A 14,296-nucleotide genomic window follows, 5' to 3' on the forward strand; every position below is an offset into this window, starting at 1 on the left:
AAACATACTTAGTGTGATTTTGTTCTTTTTAAAGACATTATGGTGTGTCTGATGGCCCAAAATTTGATCTAACTTGGTGAATGTCCAAAGTTAGCTTGAAAAGGACGTGTATTCTGCTGTTGTTGGATGGAGTAATCTACAAATTCCAATCAGATGAAATTGATTGGTAGTGCTGTTCAGAAAAACTCTATGCTTATTGATTTTCTGCCTGTTTGATGTATCATAAACGAGGGTGTAGAAACCCCTCCTGTAGCAGTGAATTTTTGATTCTCCTTTCTGTTCAACGGCTTTTGCCGCATGTATTTTGCTGCTCTGTTGTCAGGTACATACATGTTTAAGATTGCTATCTTTTTGGAGAATTTACCCCTTCCTCATCATGGAATGTTGCCCTCCATCCTTCATGATTTTTCCCGCTCCAAACTGCTCTGTCTTAGATTAACAAGAATTCCCCCGTTTTTCTCTGATTTGCTTCACATTCCTCCGGTGACTGTGCCTTCGTCTCCCTGCAGACTTCAGGCTTCCCTAACCCTGCTCCTCGGGAAGTCTGGTCTTGCAGCCCTTTCAGCCGCGACCACGGGAGCCGCTGTGAGGCCAGGTGCCAGGGGAAGTGGGGTCCGCATCCTTGCCATCCCCACCAGGCTTCCCCATCCCCCGTCCCAGTTGGTGCTGGAGAAGCGGCCGCCCTCCAGGTGGGACACATGTCCGGGACAGTCTTCGTGCCCACATGGAGAACCCCCTGCCTGTTTCCTCATGATCCCTCTCCTGCCTTTCCAGAGACATTTGGGTGCCTTCCTCAGAGTCTCCCCAGGACTTCCTACAGGAGTCTTTCACTCTCGCTTGGGTCTCTCTCAGCCTCATCAACACCAGGACTTGCCCTGGACTGCCCTGCACTTCACACTCCTGGTGGGGGCGGGGAGGGGGGGGTGAGGCTCTGTATCACATCTCTCTCCAGACCTCAGGGAGGCAGATTTCCCTGTGACCCGAGTTCTCTCATGTGTTCATAGAACGTTGTTGGCTATAGGGTTTTATCCAGCTTTTTTCTTATTACAGGACAGAAGCGACAATTTCCATGATCTTTAAAGCCAGAGTTGAAAGTGGAAGACTAAAAACATGAAGGATTCATTGTGAGAATCGAAAAAAATTACAAAGGGGATAGATAAAATGCAGTGGATCAAGTTCTTAGAAATAGCTGGAAAGATGTAACTGAGGTAATAGGTTGAGGGGTTAATTTGGGAAAAGAGGAGGGATGCTTCCTCATCAAGAAACAATGACAAAGACGATAAATCTGAGAAGATCTGAGACATTGTGTTGGAAATGGAGGTGGTATTTAAAAAGAGAAGAAAATTACGGAGTTTGAATTACAGGTAACTTGGTGACTTGAGCAGAGTAGACAGTATTTATAGCAGAAGCATATAGCACAGAATCAACTAAAATTACAAAATTGTAAAATTCAGTTAGCAAGGAGAGGTCACCTGATGTCAGGGGCGTGATTTTATGCTGAAACTCAGTGGCCGCCTTTCCCGCCTTTCTGCCCCGTTACTTGCCTCCTCGGGGTCGGGAGAGGACGGGCCTCACCCAGGGCGACGGCTGGCGGGGTTGTCGTCGCAAGACAGTGCAGACTACAGGGCTAAGCAGCAGACCGTTTTTCTCCCTCAGTGCTGGGGCTCGGGACATCCCAGGTCAAGGTGCTGCAGGCTGGGTTTCTGGTGGTCTCTGACTAGCCCGCCGACGGCCATCCTGCCACCGTGTCCCCACCGGGCCTCTTTTCTGAGCCTGCCCGTCTCGTGACTCCAGCTCCTCTTCTGGGGACACCAGCGCTCGGATTAGCCCCACTGGGAGGATCTCATTTAACCTTAATTACCCCTTCAATGGCCCCGTCTCCAACACAGTCACTTTGTGGGTTAGGGCTTCATCGTTTGAATTTTGAGGGGACTCAGTTCAGGCCGTGACACTGGGCAGGGCAGTGACATAAGGTCAACGGTGGGGAGAACACAGTGACAAAATGGTGTCCGTCCAGGCTGAAGACAGGAGAGCCAGTCCAGGCTGCTGGCCTCTGGGGAGAGGACACGGGGATCGAGTCCGCACAGAAGCCCGAGGAGTAATATCTCTCAATTGCTTCTGACTCGGAGCCAACGGCGATTCCTACGAGAACCCATAAGAGCCGGACGATTCTGTGTTCACGTGCCTCCATGACACATGGCTTGTCTTGTTCAGGGAGCAGGGAGGTGCCCTGGCCGGGCTGGCCTGCGGGCCACTGACGGTTCTGTTGCAGGTGTAAACCATGCTGTTAGGTGTCGCCGCTTGGCTGAAGGTCTCACCTCATCTGAAAATGAATATGGAAAAGTTCCCAGATTATGTATCTGGTTCTCTAATTTACAACTCCGAGCCTCAGCACGGTGGGTAAACCAGCGCCCTCCCCCGGCTCCCACGAAACACCGGGGGGTGATTCCCACCTGCCTCACGGGGCTCCGCCGGCCACAGCCCCCTTGGACATGCAGTGCAAATGCCCTGAATTCTAAACCCTAACTCACCATGCAGAGTAACTCAGTGTTCTACCCATTCCACCTGTTTCTGGAAGTAAACCCCATTCTTTGTTGGAAATAATAACCACACGGCCACACCTCTGACAATAGTTTTGCTCCAGACGCAGCTTCTTAGGAAAATGTGTTTGGAATTCTTACAACCAAATCCTGAGTTGGGGGAGAAACCTCCAGGGGCTCCACTGAGCCCAAGAGTACCCATCACCACAATTTCTATGTGATCTGAAAACATCTTCCGGGTTAATCGCCTGAAGTCCTCATTATAAAATTCTCTGACCCTCGAGGGCCCATCAGGTGCTGTCTGTAGAAGCACGTGGGAGTCAGCTTCTGAGATTTAAAAGCAAGAGTCCTGGGCCTCACCACGGAGCAAAGGGAATGACATCCTGGGAGCGGGGCCGGTGTCCGTGTCCCCGAAGTGTCCCTGCTGGTCCCGGAGCACAGGAAGGGCCGCAAGTGATGCCCCAGCCCCCAAACCATGCAGACTCCAAACGAGTCAGGTCCGAGCCCCAGCGCCCAGCGCCAGGGTCATTTGGGACGGCGTCTCTGTGCAACCCGGGAAGAAGACTGTTGTGTGCAGATTCTGAGGGTAACTGCAAAGCAGAGGCGTCACCTATTCAAGAGCACAAAGTATTTTCAGTCGTTTAGTGATTACACTTCCATGCAAACAATTCATATGCTAATTAAACTTGTACCTATTCATTACAGCAGCGTTTCTAATGGATCACGCATGCTAACCTCATCTTGGGTTACCATTTGAACCTAAAGACGCGGAAACGATGCTACTTTTTGAAATATTTAGACAGTTCTACTAATGACGGTTGAGAAAACATTGCTCGTACAACTCACCTCGTTTGCACATATGGGTTCTTTATAGAATCACAGATCCTTTGCCTAACGTGCGCTTCAACTTCTGTACCCTTCCGGCATTCTCGCTGCCTTCGCTACAGATCACTTGGCCGAGTTACTCCTCGCCAATCTCTCAGAGCAGTGGCTGTGGAGTTTTGAAAGTTGCCCAAGTGACTAAGCCGGGGTGGCCTGCAGACCAGCTCAGCCGCCTCCCTCGAGGAACCGAGGTGTCCCCTCACGCCTGGACACCTCGTGTCCCCACAGACATTTGGCACTCCACCGCCTACATTCCAAACCTCCAGCGATGGCCTCTGTAACTTTAGGTAAGTTACTCAGTCTATGTCAATCCCCTGCGGTGCTCGTGGAGGAACACGTACATGAGAGCTCGAAGTGTGCGGAAGAAAATATTTAGGAGAAGACGTACCTCTGGTTCCTTAAGTTGGCCATAGTTTTGCCCAGCATGAGGAAGGTCCATCACGGCCCCAAATTTAATATGTCCCAAATCCTTTGAGCCTTGTAGGCATTTGTCTGGTGCTCTAGCTGGGACTTTCCACCTTCGAAGGACGTTTTCCCCGTTCACAGAGGCTCACGCTTTATCCCTGATATCGGTGGTTGTGATATAGACTTAAACGATGAAGCAACAAACACAGCTAAAGGTCAGCATGCTAGGAAATACGACCGTAAAGAAAGAGAAAGCAAGCTTTTTCTTCTTCGTTCTTTTTAATCCACGGGGCCCACGTGGCACATGAGAAGGCAGTGAGAGATGCCACCAGAATCTGAGTTCCCCGTGAATACTGTGGCCAGCAAACACAGGAATTCAGAGATGGAGTGTCCGCTCTGGATGAGGAAGGACAGGTGTTCTGGTGGCCTACCGCTATGTTACAAGTCGCCCCAAAGTTGTGAGGCTTCAGGAGGTCATACTGAGTCTCACAGTCTGGGGAGCCGAGTGACTCAACGGCGGGGGTTTCAAGCCTGCGGAATCTCTAATGCGCCCTGGGCCAGCCCCCCAAGCTGGCTCTCAACGGGGGCTCAGGGGGGGCTGTCAACGTGGCACCTGCACTGCCTGTCCCCGGCGTTTCCCCCAGCCCAGCTGCGGGTTCTGAGTGCACATGGATGGGGGAGTGAGAAGTGGAAGCCGGCCGGGCCCAGAGACATCCGGTCCTACTGGTGCTGAGCTGCCCCAAGCCCAAGGCTGGGTTCAACACCGTTGAGGACACGTGGCCCTCTTCGGTCGGCTGCAGTGTGTCTGCTCAGAAGCCACCCAGGCTCAAGGACCAGTGTGCGGGTGGAATGTGTCGGACGGGGTGCCGGGGGACTGCGGCGCCCAGGTTAGTGGGGCGGCGTGGGCAGACTGTCCAGTTTTCTGGAGCGATTCACTCCACGAAGAGGAGGTGAGAACCATCCCCCCCCAGCCCGTCCCTGCCCGGCCTCTGTGTAGAATAGAATGAAATGAGCCACTGGAGAAAGACATTAAAAGCACATGAAACATAAGTCCGGTTTCTCTTTGTACTAGATGTATTATTTAAGTGATTCTGTCAAACACCTTTGGAAGTTTCCAAACACGTCACCTCCACGCCTGGTCTTCTGCCAGCTCACAGCGGGGGGCTTGCAGACCTCGCCCTGAGCAGCCCTGGTCCAGGCAGAAGAGAACTTGGGTGTGAGGATAGGGAGCTACGTAAAATGACCGCGATCACACGGGATGATACCACGCTTAGTTTTGCTTGTTTGTTGTTTTGCTTCTCGGATTCGACTGGAAGCCACCAAGGGGCAAGAGTACGAGCTGGTCTCCGAACCTCCTGGGGTAGCAGGTGCCTGGGTTGTTGGAAAGAAAGGGCTCCAGAGATCAGCAAAACACCAATGCCGGAAGCGCATGTGTGTGTTCCTTCCGCTGCAAGGGCAGAGGAGCCCATGGATGAGATACTGGTGTATGTACCTGAGACCTTTTTTTCTGCAAGGTGAACAGGGAGTTAACGGGAGCCGCACGGCTGGAAAGCCGACGCGCTTACCAGGTTACATCCTTCCTAATGGTTTGGTTTTGTCCACGTGTTCGATTACACTTGGGGGAAAACCCGCAGTCCCGCCCACTTTGATCATCAGAACAGCTAATTCGGCCTGCTTTATAGGAACAGATACTTCAACTTTATGGTTTCCTCTGACTTTGGAAATTTAAAGTATGTGTATAGTTTTAATTTGGCTCACATCGAGTAGATATTATATATATACACGTAATCGTCCGCTGGCCGCACACAGACCACCGATGTCAGTGCCCTCAGAGCTGACACCTTCACTCGGTGAGGATAGTCCCACTCGGTTCTTGCAGATGGCATGGAAACCAAGCTGGGGGTTCTGTCCCATCCGTGCCTGACCTCCCCCTCCACTCCAAGCGCGTTTGAGCCGGGGCGAGTGCTTACCTATTCGCTTCTGCAGAGCTCTCACAGGGCTGCTGGACACCGGGCCTCACTGGACACGTGCACTCCCCGATTTCAAACAGGGGAGGAGACGGCCAGCACGTCCCCCAGAGCGGACCCCCATGTGCAGCATGGAACGCCGATCGTCCATGTTTAGATATTGAAATGTGGGCACCGTGGTTGCACCTTTAAATATGTATTTCCCCTGCCGCCCGGGTGCTCTGTAAGATGGCTCCACTTCGGACCCAGGATCTTATCTGGGACGTACTGGGAGCTTATGAAATGCTTGCTGAATTGATGAACGAGTGCGTGAATTTATACAAACTGGTTCAATGGCGAAGACCTTTTCTTTGTGATCCTTTGGTATACTGGAGTACCGGGTTGTATTTCTTTGCTTATATGACTGGTTTTCCAGCCAACATGGAACTTTTCGAGGGCAGGGCTTTGTGTCTGTCCCGCGAATGTTTCACAGAGTCTGATCCATTGCAGAAGACAGAGAAACGTTACCTGGGAGGATGCACGCATGTACATAAAGATCCATCTACGCGGAAGCACGTGGAAGCAGTTCACCCCTTTTATGACCGAATAACACTCCACTGTAGACATGTCTCGTAGCTCGTTTACCCATTCTCGGTTAGTGGACATTTAGGTTGTCTCCGCCTCTCAGCTACTGTGAACACTGCTTCTGTGAACGTGGGTGCACCAATGTCCACAGGTCCCTGCTTCTGATTCTTTTGGGGGTACACTCAGAAATGCTTGCTGGGTCATCTGGTCCCTCTGTGTTTACTATCTGGGGAGCTCCCACACCATCTCCTATGGGAAAGCTGAGCACTTCACAGCCACCGGCAGCGCAGGTGCTCCCAATTCTCCACGTCCTCTCCAACACTTCCGTTTAACAACAGCCGTTGTAACGGACGCTAAGTGCCAGCCCGTGGCTTTGTTTGTATTTCCCCAATGACTGGGAGCATCGAGCATAGTTCCTTGTGTTGATAGGGCCCTCTTCTTACACAAAGAACTACTCATGCCTTTTGCCCATTTGCCATTTGGGTTGTTTGTGGTTGAGCTGCGGGAGTACTTTCTATATTCTGGATGTTAACCTTTTCTTAAGATATCTGATTTGCAAATATTCCCCTCCTTTGTGGGCTACCTCTTCCCGGTCTGGACAGTGCCCTTTGGTTGAACGAGATTTTGAAATTATCACCAAGTTCAGTTTGTCTATTTTTTTTTATTGCCCATGTCCTTTTCTGTCATGTCCAAGAAAGCATCGCCAAATCCAAGGTCATGAAGGTTCTTCCTCGTTTTCTTCTGAGAGTTTTACAGTTGGAGCCCTTCCTTTTAGGTGTTTGATCTGTATTCTTCTTGATAGTGAGGGCGTGTTTATCAGAGAGCTGCTCATCAGCGACACCGTCTTTCATATAACCCACCCAGGTGCTGCTTGACTAGCTAACAGTCTAAGACTTTTAACTGTTCTGGTGTTATTAAAGCTTAAAAGACTAGCCCGGAATGAACTCAAGCTTCCTCTGTTTCCGTACAGAGCAAGGGAACAACGCTTGTCACCTTACGCTTTTTTTTTTTTTTCCAGGCTAATGTCGAAATGCAAAACTACTTAGTCTTCGGAACCTCTTCAAAAAGCTGATGAAGTCAGCAGACGGTGTAACACAGTAAAATTCCCAAGCAAGGTGTGGGTACTGGCTGACTGCTGCGTCCCCGCTTTGATGCTCATTGAAACGCACTGGGCATCTTAAAGGTCTTTTTGGTGTATCAGGAAACAGAGCTATGGGGACACAGAGGGTTGTTTACTGGTGACGGGGGATTTTACCATACGTTTCCCCTGCTGGTGCTGTTTGTCTTAAATATCCTTCTTCAAATCGCTTGTACAGAAGGCTTGAGCTGAGTTTTGTTCAGGAAAAAAAAAAATAAGAAAAAACCCTACACTGCAATAATGCTTAATTTGTGGAAAATTGCATTATGAATCAAGCATTTAGCAGTAGGTGGGCCGCTTGGATTTGAGTTGTGAACTTTCCTTCATAATCCGACGTAATGCTGAAATTCGGCGAGAACTCACCAATTTGGAAAACAGTGGAGCCTCCCTGTTCGCATCGGAAGAGATTCTGCTTGTGCTATTAGATTTTGTTCTCTCTAACGTGGGGCAAAATCGAGTTCCTGAAAGCTACGACCAGACCTAGAAATTTAATCGGACCCTTCCCTTTTGTGGATCAAAGAGTTGCAGAGTCTCAATTCAAGAATGGGAAAAATGTTCCCATCTCGGGGCTTATCAGTAGAGCGCCACAATTCCTTTATTACTATAATTATTACTGGCTGTAACAGGAATGCTGTTATACTCTGATTGAGTGTCTAATATTTTAAATATATTGTAGTCTCTGCTTTACATAATTCCAAAGAGCAAAGCACTCCATCGGCTAAGCTTCGTTCAGAGGAAAAGCGGAAAGTATAAAAATCAGCTTCACGGTACACATGAAAGACCCGGGTCCCCTGTCGGATTGCTGCTTGTCAGACACACTGACACGTGCAGAGTAAGGCCGTTATCCAGATACCAGGAGTTCTGTCCGTCTTTGTTACCAGGTATGAAGATAATTGATGAAAAACGAATTGAGTGGAGAAAGGAGGCCCCGCGTTTTAGAATAATTGTGTCACATTTTCCGCTGCCTTCTGTCCAGCGCTGACCGGCGTGGTCCCCAGAACATGGTCCTCCTTCCCCCAGATCAACCTCGGCTGGGAGCCTGTTACAAATACAGACTCTCAGGCTGGAGCCCAGACCTGCAGGATCATGATTTCCGTTGTAACACATCCCCGGGTGGGGGGGGGGGGGGAGGTCCCCGTGCCCGGGACGGGTCCAGAGGCGCTGGCCTACCTTACTAGTGAAGCTGGAGGCGTTTGCCTGCAAAGCTGGCACATGCCTATCGTTTTCATAGCAGCAAAAGCTGGTGCGCGTGTGTGTCTTTTTCTTGTTCGAAAATATCGACAGTCTTGTGAAATGCTGCTAACGGCAGAGGTTGGGGCGGGGTGGGGGGGCGTAGCAGGAGGGTGACTGTGTCGGAGGAAGCGGGGAACGTGACCTTACTTTCGTTTCTCGAATCCTGACCGGCAGGCAGGGCGCTCCTTGACCCCACAGCACCAGGGGCATGAATTCAGAAGCAGGGCATCCAAAAGGAGACCTGGCGATGCCCCCCTCCCCCACCCCGGCCTGCTGCTGGGTCTGGAGCAGTTGCTTCCTGTGACTTTGCCTGATTAACATGCATCAGACAAGTTAAGGGACCTGAGTGAAAACCTGGCTTTCCCAAACTGTCAACGTGCTGCCCTTCGATAAATGGCCCAGAGTTGCCGCGCGACGTGGGGGTGGAAATGTGTTCAGGCACTAAAACCACTGCTTGCATGACATCATTCCATATCAGATTACACTGTAATGTCAGGAATGTAATCATTAGCATTTAAACATGCATAAAATTTAATTAACCTACTTACCAGTTTGCTTAGAACTTTTGAAGGGCTACCTAGAGTCCTCTCTGAGCATTTTATTGCAGAGTTTTGGAAAGCTCACAAAAGAGAGAAGTTCACTGGGATTTTTCTCCCTAAAGCTGATGGGCCGTGACAGATGAGCAGATGACCCGAGTTAATTATTATTGAATTCGTTATTACTGCTTTGTTGTCACCCAGCTCAGCCGGGGTAAAATGATGACAGTAGGTACCTCATTAAAACAGCTGTTTCAATTATGTAGCGGCAAATATTTAAAAAGCGAGCCTTCCAAGTTTAAAGCCGTTAACAAAGTTTGTTTGTGCTGGTTGTGCCAAGCTGATCTGACCGAAAAGAGCGGGGGTGGGGGAAGGGGAGACAGAGCATCACGGTTGCTCCAGAGTAGAGTCGCCCCGGAAACCAGCCAAGCCCTCCTTGCTCAGTGGACGTGGCGGTGGGAGGTGGGCGGTGGGGGTGGGGAGCAGAAGTCTGCCTCTTCCCAGCACCTTGCTCCCCGAGTCCGGGTTACGGCCACCTACACTCGGACCAGAAAGCGAAAGAGCTGTTGGCGTTGATTCCTTTCCGGCTACCCAAAGGCGTCTCCGCCCGCGTGTTCTGTATCGTTTTGAACTGGTCCAGGTGAGCCCCTTGCTTATGTATTCGTAGAAATAAGCAGTCCCCCCGTGTCCCCTCCGGGAAGAATTGCCCTTCACTCTAGAGTATTTGGGATGGCTTCGTGTAGAGGTCAGCTGTCTTTCTTTTAACATATATCCACCATTAGACCATCCACTTGTAGATTAAGTCATGATAATTTATTAGCTAATCTGATTTTTTTTCTCATGTCAATATGTGGCTGACTTAGAATCAATTACATTCAGCAAAACTGTCCAAGTGGGGGTTTCCTGCCCCCTAACTAGAATTCACCTCCCTGCTTTATTGCAAGTTACATGTTCTTTCCATTCGATGTGTGGGTTTTACCGAGACAAGGCACCCTCCCCCTCGCGCCAAAGAGCCCTGACTCTGCATGTGTCTGTCCCTTGATGGTCATAAAACCTGGAGGCTGCTGTGCTAAACGGTGTCTTACAGTACGACCTAGTGTGGTCACGGGTCACAGTCCCCAGGCTGGCTAGTGCGTTCCAGGCTGGGAAAATCTGGGTGCACAAATCATCAGCAGGCACACTTCACCCCACACCGGTTCCTCTGAGAGGCACCTCGGCATTCACGAGCCAGGGGGAGCGGGGGCGTGGAAGGTTCGGTGTAAATCCATCACCAGGGCAAGGCTTCCTCTGCAGAGGACAGCTCATTCTAGAGGAAGGGATCTGGGTCACCGGCAGTGGGTGGCTAAGGAGGGAGGAGAACCATTAAGAAACAAAATCCTTAGGGGAGATTATAATGCAATTTGCATTTGGAATTTGCCTGTGAATAAACTGTCCAATCTATGTCCATCCATGAAAATTAGATGGAACATTCACTACAGATTTGCTTTTCAGGTGCCCCATTTCCTGTGTTTACGCACGGCTCCCAAGAACACCGCTCAGTAATAACACCACTGTCGCGGGGGATAGGAGCGGCTGGCTTAAAATATGACAAATAGAGCCACTGATATTTTTCTACAACGCGTCAGTCAACCAGTGTGACCAATTTAAAGATAAAATCTGACCCCCCATCATGAAGACGCCTCAGCTGGGGGATGGAGTTCTTTCTGTGTTGATGAAGCCGACAAGGTCTTTTTGAACCATTCTAATCAAAAGTGAGAAACAAAGGCCATGTATGTAGTTCTTGACGTTAAAATTCCAACAGAGAATTTCAAATCCAGATAATGAACATTCTGGAAGGAATGGCTTTGTTCTCTTTGACGTGGACAAAAGACACGGGTTTGCTCTGTAATATTTGAATTTTTTTTTTAAAGACAAAGGCCATTCCTACCTCTCTGTCGCCTCTCCAGAGTGGCCACAGATTTTATGGATCTCACGGTCATCACCGAACCCGCAGGAGTGTCAGAAAACTGGATTATCCTGAGCAACTACAGTCTGCCAGTCCACATGAAGACACTTTGGGGCTTCATAGTTCAGGGGCCTGAGCAGTGCAGGAAGAGAAAGGGATTTTTTTTGAAATATCTTTACTTGTCACGATGTTCACAACCACAGGCTTCGGAAGAGTCACCGGCCTGGGCTGTGTGGCCGCCCCATCTTCCTCTACCTGCCCTCCCCCACCCCAGCCAGCGTCTAGCGACCTGTTCGTGCATCTGCAAATTTGCGACTTGAAAAAGAGAGTCAGAGCATAGCAAGTGCAGATGCTTTTTTTTTTTTTGCTTATTTTAATTTTTTGAATTAAAATGTTATTCTTCTTTATTTTTATTTCTGAGAGACAAAGTGCGAGGGAGGGAGGGGCAGAGAGAGACGGGGACACGGAATCCGAAGCAGGTTCCAGGCTCTGAGCTGTCAGCACAGAGCCCGACACGTCGTGGCTCTAATCCACGAACTGTGAGATCCTGACCTGAGCCAAAGCCAGACGCTTCACCGACTGAGCCGCCCAGGTGCCCCAAGTACATGTTTTTTAGAACCAAATCTTTCCCGAATATATTTTAATTTTAAATAATATTCCCCTTAACGCAAAATGGGGGGGGGGGTCACAAAATGACCCCCCAAAAAACAGGAGAGAACTGCAGGATTTAAAGAGATTTATATTATATGTTCAAACCTTAGACTCATGTCCTTGGAACAAAGGTCATAAATCCAAGTTTTCAGACATTTGTACTTCAGACTATTAAATGCCAGTAATTTTGAGTTATCAGAAATCTTGCAACAGTCCTGTCATTGTCGTTAGCCACCACGGGGCATGTTTGCACACATTCCCCTCCAGAGCCACACAAATCACATTGTTGATTTCACTCCGTCCTTTGAGACAGAGTCTGGGATCCTACTGGTGTTCTTGTGTCTTTACTTCGCTCCAAAAGAGGGAGCAAGTCAGGAAAGGAGGCAACACTTCCTAGAGGAGAAGAGCCGTGGCTTCCATTTTCCTCTGAGGACCTCAGTCACCACATCTGTAGTGACTCCCCAGTCTTTGTCTCCAGATCCCGCGTCGGCCTGGATGCAGTTGACGTGTGCCAAATACGGCTGCACAAGGAGTCACTTTAGACAGATAAGGCCCCGAGTTAGCAAGTGTTTGCCAAGTTCATTAGAGACCAAGGGCAGGAGGAAAGCTGGAGAAGGAAAAAACAGAGAACTCGTGGCAGAACAGGAAAATGACCATGATGCCTCAATAAATGGCTAAGTGCCTGGCATCTGTTCCCTTGGAGGCACACCTTGGTTTTGGGGATCGAAGAATTGTCGGCCTGAGATTTAATTCTGGAAAGATGTGAGATTTCCAGGAGGGTTTTGGCCTCTGCCCGTTTGCAGAAGGCTCCGCCCCATCGGCTTGGGCTTCTGGGCTGCAGGCCACGGCCACCCCGTTAGCACCAGGAACAAATAAAGCACCAAGGACGCTCAAGGAGCGTGAGACCACGTGAACAATTTCCCCACACGTCATCTACTCGTGAGGTAAGATCCACAGGTGTGCACAGCGTGGCTGTGGCTTCTCCTTCTCCACCTCCGCCCTGGAGAACAGAACACTTTCCTCTTCTCGTTGCTCTCCTTCCATTGTCCCTCTTCGTCATCGTGCTCTCGGAGCAGAGTAGATGGCATGGTGAGGACCACGTGGCTCCCAGGATGTCACAGACTGAGTCATCGGCAAAGAGGACCCTGCGTGTTGAGGCGGCAGGCGGGAATTCAGACAGTGACGGTGTCTTTTCAAGCCTTATGCTAATCGGGAAGGTGTAAAAGGCTGCAGCCTACATCGACATTTGACAAAGGCCCGACATGCAGGGAGTTGCCCTGGGATACACAGACAGTACACGGTGAACAAACCTTGCACAGGTAGGAGCCTGGAAGTCTAGAAAGTTCATGGTGCTGGTCCACAATCACAGAGCTAAGCCACCGCAAGAACTTGACTTCTGCCTTCCGTGCAGCGTCTCCACCATTCTGACTTGAAACATTTCTGTCCTTGACCGTGATTAGTAATAAAAAGGCCTTGCAAACTGAGACTAAATTCATTTTTTAAAGATCCAGTTCCAAAGCATAAAGACTTACCAGGAACAGGATGCTGTCACCTTCTACTCAGTGGACAAGCCAACACTTGGATAATGTGTATCCACATACCCTGAGGTACACAACGGGGCCCTCCTCACACTGGAGAATCACTGTCCTCAACACCTGCTTAGGAGATGGGGCTCGTGTTTTCCATTTTCACAGCAGGTGAAGCAAGATGCTTCAGTTCCCTGAAACCAGGCCCTTTACCATGCAAAAAACACTAACAGTTCCAGTTTAATGGAAATGGCAAAATCCCTAAACTGGGATCAGATAATCATTGAAGAGTTCATTCCCTCTACCTGGCCTAAGATTTCCCATTATCAGTGAGCTGGAAAGCAAAAATCAGATTTGGAAAACAAATATCACTTAATGACTTAATTTGTCACCCCCGGGTTTTCAGTGGGGGACATCATTAGGGACTACGACCCACACCCCCGCAGCCATCTTGATTTTGTCAAAACTGACGAAAGCATGTTTGGGAAGCTCTTTAAAGTCAATGGAAGAGTTTGCCTAATTCTGGACATTTCACAGGTAGACGTTTGTTGACACATATTTTAGATACATACAACAAACTGAAAATGGGTTATTTTCTCATCAGAAATGCAGACTCTGAGTTCCGGCAGGAGGAATGTCACAGAGCACATCAGCAATGAGAAGCAGAGTCGGAACGGACCTTCTGGATATTACACGCTTTTATCATTTTCTGAAAAATGCCTACCCCTTCGGCACTGGCCAGGGCAGTGCTTGTGAGCTGTGTGTACGTCCACACTGAGTTACTTATAATCTGCCAACTCAGCACGTTGTAGGACAGAGGACACTCTTAAAACATAGGACAGTCCATGCGTTGGCATCATCATGCTTTTGGAAGATAACCATTACACTCTCCTTGTCCTCCTACGTTAC

The sequence above is a fragment of the Panthera onca genome, chromosome D3 (assembly GCF_046562875.1).
Source record: "Panthera onca isolate mPanOnc1 chromosome D3, mPanOnc1 haplotype 2, whole genome shotgun sequence".
Lineage (NCBI taxonomy): Eukaryota > Metazoa > Chordata > Mammalia > Carnivora > Felidae > Panthera > Panthera onca.